The sequence below is a fragment of the Miscanthus floridulus genome, chromosome 10, assembly GCF_019320115.1.
Source record: "Miscanthus floridulus cultivar M001 chromosome 10, ASM1932011v1, whole genome shotgun sequence".
Classification (NCBI taxonomy): Eukaryota; Viridiplantae; Streptophyta; class Magnoliopsida; order Poales; family Poaceae; genus Miscanthus; species Miscanthus floridulus.
The window spans coordinates 142,190,208-142,196,414 of NC_089589.1; the positions used below are offsets into that span (position 1 = coordinate 142,190,208).

Consider the following 6,207-nt stretch of genomic DNA (forward strand, 5'->3'; position numbering starts at 1 on the left):
GTATATCTGTTTAGATTTTGGCTTTTGCCAAACAACAGATAAGCTATAGATGACATGGCACCTAGTCGATTTTGACATTTAGTTATCAATTTCATTGGATTATATGGTCTGTGTAGGAAAGACAATTTCCACTACATACAAGGAAAAATGTGTCTTCTTATATTGGATATTTTTTGATACATGAGGAAGTGACATGTATGATCACTTCACCTTTACACATGTTACAGCCTTAGCCACATCATAAATGTTCCACTTTATAAACATGACGAGTATGTAAAGTTATGACTTGCTCATGTGTATCAAAGCCTTTATCAATGGACTTTGTTGTAGTATTGTAGTCATGGTTAAAGCATGCACGGTAGTTTAGGTGAGAATGTTATTCAGCAATGAATGAATAAATGCTACAAGATCGACACTAATTGAAATCCCGGTATGTACAGATGCATGCACACACATAGAATGTACAAAATTAGAATGCTTATAGACTAAACATGGCAATTGCCACACAGTCCCTGTGTTCTTGATTACAATTTACTTTAGTATTGTCTAAACCCCATATTGTATCACTTTGACAAAGTTTTAAATCAACTTTGATGACAAAAAAGCACTGTCAAGACATCTATCATAAATAATTCACCGAAACAAACTTGATGTTCAAAATTTTGGATAGATTTTCTAGGAAGTTTGTCAAAGTTAGAGAAAACTAACTTTGGGAAAAGCCAGAGCGTGTAATAAGCCAGAGTGGATGGAGTATATGTTGAACTCTAGCTCTTGATTCAAATAGGTGTACATCTAGCTTTTACAAATGTCAAAGTTAACTTGTTTCCATATAGAATGGAGAATGAAAAATTTTATGCAACTTTTGTTCCTTGCACTAGCTAAATATGAGTCTAACCTTTAATATAGAGACGAAGAGGACACCATGGCCAACCTCCTAGCTATCTAAAACATAAGTTAGGGCTCAAAGGCATAGATCCATTCATGAACAAAGACAACATGATGACTAATGTAAACCTTACTCAGCAATCCTGCAAAAACTCAAGAAAAAAGAGACTAAGATGGGGCTCAGCATTGATTTTTCTATCGAAAAACTACAACATCCAAATTCGAAGTTCCATACAAGACACTCCTTCATATTCTTTTATGCTAGAACAATGTGCCCTAGGTACACATATTTAATTCGTTAGAGTCTACGTAAAGAGATTTTGACTTTGCTTGCACACGAGTTGAATCTAGTCCGAAAGAATCGAAGATCGAGAACATTGGGCTAGTAAGCTTAATCGCTAGGACTGGGCACCCATTTTGGGATATGGAAATCAAATATGGCTAAAAATATTTAAAAAGAATAACTTCAGTTGACACCTAATCGAAATGAGTGGAACAACTCTTGATGATGGCTTCCATTACTGTTCCTTTTTTTATTTACGATGGAATTGCATGAGTCCTGTATAATTTGTGTCATCGGTGCTCATATAGATGTGATAAGATATTCCTTCTGTTTTTATTTGACATGTGAGTGCAGGCTACGTTGGTTCTAGTGTTTTGAGCTACGCCTAGTAAACCATCATGTTAGTAATGAACTTCTTAATTTTTTACATTTAACATTTCAGAGCATGCCCTTTGTCACAAGCTAAACACAGAAGGAAATTGCAATCCATTGGACTAAGCTAGGAGTCAGAATGGCACACTCCATGTGGGTTCTCTCTACAAAATTGTAGGATGGCGGTGGCCGGTTGGTACTTCAATCTTAGGGCTTTACTTTTGGATTTAGATAGCCCAAATCAAAATATTATTTTAGTGGGTGTGGTGCCCATTAGCAAGCATCCCATCTTTGGTAATGCTACCTAGCTGAAAAGTGAGCTAGTGTGTTGAGCTGCAAATTCCACACAAGTTTGGTGTCCCTCCGCAAAATTTTCATTAATTTGTTCATGGGATAATAATTTAATCTTCATATTCCTCATAAATTATTTTTGGCCAAGAAGTTTTGTACATTGTTGCTACCAACATCAAAATTGTTACTGATAGGGTCCAGCTGATTTAATGACATTGGTGTTGTTAAGTTCATGGGCTGCAAAGATACCTTATATGTCTACAGTATTATGGTGGCATGCACAATTTGGGTTCTAGTTAAAAACATATGCACCGAATATTTACTAAAGACAATAATTAAGTGGTAAGACTTTGCGTGAACAACTTCAGAGGCACATATAGGTTTGCTCATGAACTTATATTGTGTTTTCCTTAGTATAGGTGCACCAGATTTGAACGGCCACGGTCAAAGCATATGTGCCCATCACTTTCTCAAAAGAACATATCACAAATGCAAGTACTCAGCTGCAAGCGCGTACAGTCGCATCTATCATATAAACACACACGCACACTCCCGAACGAGAACATTCAAGAGGTCGGGCTGGCACATCTTTGGATTGATGAAGTAATGTCGTATTGTCTACGTATTAACCAAGCATGTGTCTCTAATTATGATTTGATGGTTTCAATTGTATATACGAAGAACACAGTTAAGAAATAGACTCAGATAAATCTCAAACAATATATTGATTATTTCTGGGAAGTTGCACACGCCGATATGAGAGCTTTGTTATCAAGTACAACTCATATGTAATCTAGAAGATGGCACCTCCAACTATGGGTTGCTGCCACGACAAGGCAGGGTTCGTCAAAGATATCTGGTTGAATGGCGATAATTGTTGCTGCTGCAGGAAGGCGGCAGCCAATGGGTTAGCAACTGCCAGTGGGTTAACTGGAAGCATGCTGATGTTGTTGCAGGTATGCAGCGGTGTTCGTCGCAGCCAGCTGGTTGAATGGAAGAAGCTGTTGCTGTTGCAAGTAGGCGGCAGGGTTCACCAGGGCTGGTTGACTGAGCGCTGGTAGGATTTGTTGCAGCTGCTGTTGTTGCAGGTATGCAGCGGCATTGGCCGCAGCCAGTGGGTTGGATGCAAGCAGCTGTTGTTGTTGCAGGTAGGCGGCAGGGTTTGCCACGGCTAGTTGACTGACCGCTGACAGGACCTGTTGCAGTTGTTGTTGTTGCTGGAATGCAGCAGCGTTCGCCAGGAGCCAGTGGGTTGGATGCAAGCAGCTGTTGTTGCCAGTAGGCGGCAGGGTTCGCCACTGGCTAGTTGATCGAGTGCTGGCAGGAACTGTTGCTGCTGCTGCGCTGCGATGGTCTGTATGGTTAGATGGGCTAAGGATTGCTGTTGCAATTGGGCAATTGGTTGTTGTAAGATGCTCGCTGCAAGCGCCTGCTGTAGCCTATAGGCCTGCACAGCTGATTGTTCGAACCCCATAGGAGTAATTGGTGGGAGGAATTGTGGATTAATAGCATTAGGAGCAAGTGAGCACTGTGGAATAATGACCGCAGTTGTAGCGCTCACTGAAAGAGCAAGGAGCGCAAGGAGGGCAAATATCTTGGTAGCCATTGTTGCGAGGACGTTGCTAGTTTGTTTCACTTGGTATGTTTCTGATTGCTCTCAATGTTATGGATGATGGATTAACTACTAATTTGGGGCCTATTTATACAAGCGAGAGCTCATGTATATCTGTTTAGATTTTGGCTTTTGCCTAAACAACAGATAAGCTATAGATGACATGGCACCTAGTCGATTTTGACATTTAGTTATCAATTTCATTGCACTATATGGTCTATGTAGGAAAGACAATTTCCACTATGTACAAGGAAAAATGTGTCTTCTTATATTGGATTTTTTTGATACATGAGGAGTGACATGCATGATCACTTCACCTTTACACATGTTACAACCTTAGCCACATCATAAATGTTCCACTTTATAAACATGACGAGTATGTAAAGTTATGACTTGCTCATGTGTATCAAAGCCATTATCAACAGACTTTGTTGTAGTATTGTAGTCATGGTTAAAGCATGCACGGTAGTTTGGTGAGATGTTATTCAGCAATGAATGAATAAATGCCACAAGATCGAGCCTAAATGAAATCCCAGTATGTACAGATGCAGATGCATGCACACACAAATGATTTACAAAATTAGAATGCTTATAGCTAAACATGGCAATTGCCACACACTCCTTGTGTTCTTGATTACAGTTTACTTTAGTATAGTCTAAAACCAATCTTGTATAACTTTGACAAAGTTTCAAATAAACTTTGACAACAAAAAAGCACTACCAATACATATGTCATAAATAATTCAACGAAACAAACTTGATGTTCAAAATTTTGGATTGATTTTCTAGGAAGTTTGTCAAAGTTAGGGAAAATTAACTTAGAGAAAAGCTAGAGCATGTAATAAACCTTAGTGCAAGGAGTATATGTTGAACTCTAGCTCTTGATTCAAATAGATGTACATCTAGCTTTTACAAACGTCAAAGTTAACTTGTTTCCATATAGATTGGAGAATGACAAATTTTATGCAACTTTTGTTGTGCTTCCACAAGCTACGATATGAGTCTACCTGTCACACTCGGTTTTAAGAACAAAACCAGGCTCGCCATATGTGTGCCTAGGAAGTCCACACATACAACAACAGAAAGGAAAAATATCAGAAACAATGTTATATAGCGGAAACATAGTTACATTAACACTTACATTTGAGTATAGCGGAATGGTGCAAATCTTTTCTTCAGGCTCCATTCATCACAGGGACGATTGACTGGAGTAACATACGCCTAACACTCCTTAGAAAACTCACTAAACCCACCTTCTGTTACCTATCTGGGATTTTTATCCAAATAATGAAAATAAACAAGCGTAAGTACATCTCGTACTCAACAAGAATAACATGGGGTTCATGAGGCTCAAAAGGTAGACACTGGTTTAACTGCAATTAGCTTTTATTGAGTCACAGTTTTATGCAATTGAGTAGCAACAAGTTTCTCATAATCCCATATAAACACATGATCACGTAAACATGAGTAATGAATAGCATAAACAATTAACTATTAATGATCATCTATTCCATAAGGGTCCAAGGCTCCTCGTGACCGTGAGCTTGGCTGTTATAACAGTTTTACACTCTGCAAAGGTTGTACATCTTTACCCGTGAGTCATGATTTACCCTTTCGCCAGAGGTGATCAGCCTCTTAACCCACTTCCAAGGAAGGTCGGTAGGGTTTATTATGAAGTCTTTCAAAGGTTCGTCTAACAAGTTAGGGCCGCTAGGATTCTGTGACCTGCAAATGTAGAGCCCTCCTTCCGTATGGCACAACGACCGCAGCCTATACACATAAGGACAGAAGCCGCACTACACCCAACCCGAGAAACACCCCATTTGCGCATTTCGGTAACCTCTAACAAGCTAGAAAAGGTCATCATACTTGACTAAAGCCAGAGCCACATAGCCCTCATGGTTGTACTGTAAGTCCCGGATGATCGCTTACAGATAAGTACTTAAGGAGAGGAATCTAGAGCATCACAAAAACTATGCTCCAGCCCCCTAGTTCCTTGTTGCTAAAAAGCATCTTTTATTGTTTATTGCATAATCATTATTCAGGTCACAAGATCATGGTCTTTTTCAGAGCACTAGCATCACTACCCAATGCATAAACCCATAGGTGACAAGGAATCCAAGATATCAAATAGCTAGGAAAATTACTACGGTTGCCAAGGTAGACACATGCATATGATTAAGTTATTAAAGGTAAATAGGAAACAAGGATAATCCCATGCTATACTTGCCTTAAACACTGGCTCAACTCTCACACCATCAGTTTTCGGTCATCACCTTATGATCTTCAGCGCTTCGCAAATGGTTCTCGTCTATTCATAGCAAGCACCATTCACAAAGAGACATACAAGCAAACAAAACAATCATAACTAAGAACATTACACCAACCAAAAGGAAAGCTTTAAAAACAACGTTCTAAAAGAGAGGGGTCGTTGCTACGGTTACGAGAACGCAAGAAATGCCAAAAGTAGAGGTACGGTTAAAAGAAATGGACGAAAGGTTTTACATTATAAAAGAAAGAAAAAGGCTATATGCTTGATTCATTTTGAGCAAACTATGTGGAGTATATTAATTCAGATTACATAAAATCACATTTTATTTTAAAAGCCAAGTTAAACTAGTTGTCGGTGTTTCGTACAAGCACCGGCAAGTAAATTTATAGTAATGCGCGTTAGGCTCGGATGGTGTGCTAAAGGACACAAGATTTATACTGGTTCGGGCCGAATGTCCCTACGTCCAGTTTGTTGCTGCTCGTATTATTAGCA

General features: G+C 39.1%; 1 pseudogene; it reads right to left on the reverse strand.

Annotated features, from left to right (window-relative positions):
* Positions 1-2,624: 2,624 nt before the first annotated feature.
* Positions 2,625-3,437, reverse strand: LOC136485923 (22 kDa alpha-zein 8-like; annotated as a pseudogene).
* Positions 3,438-6,207: the final 2,770 nt, after the last annotated feature.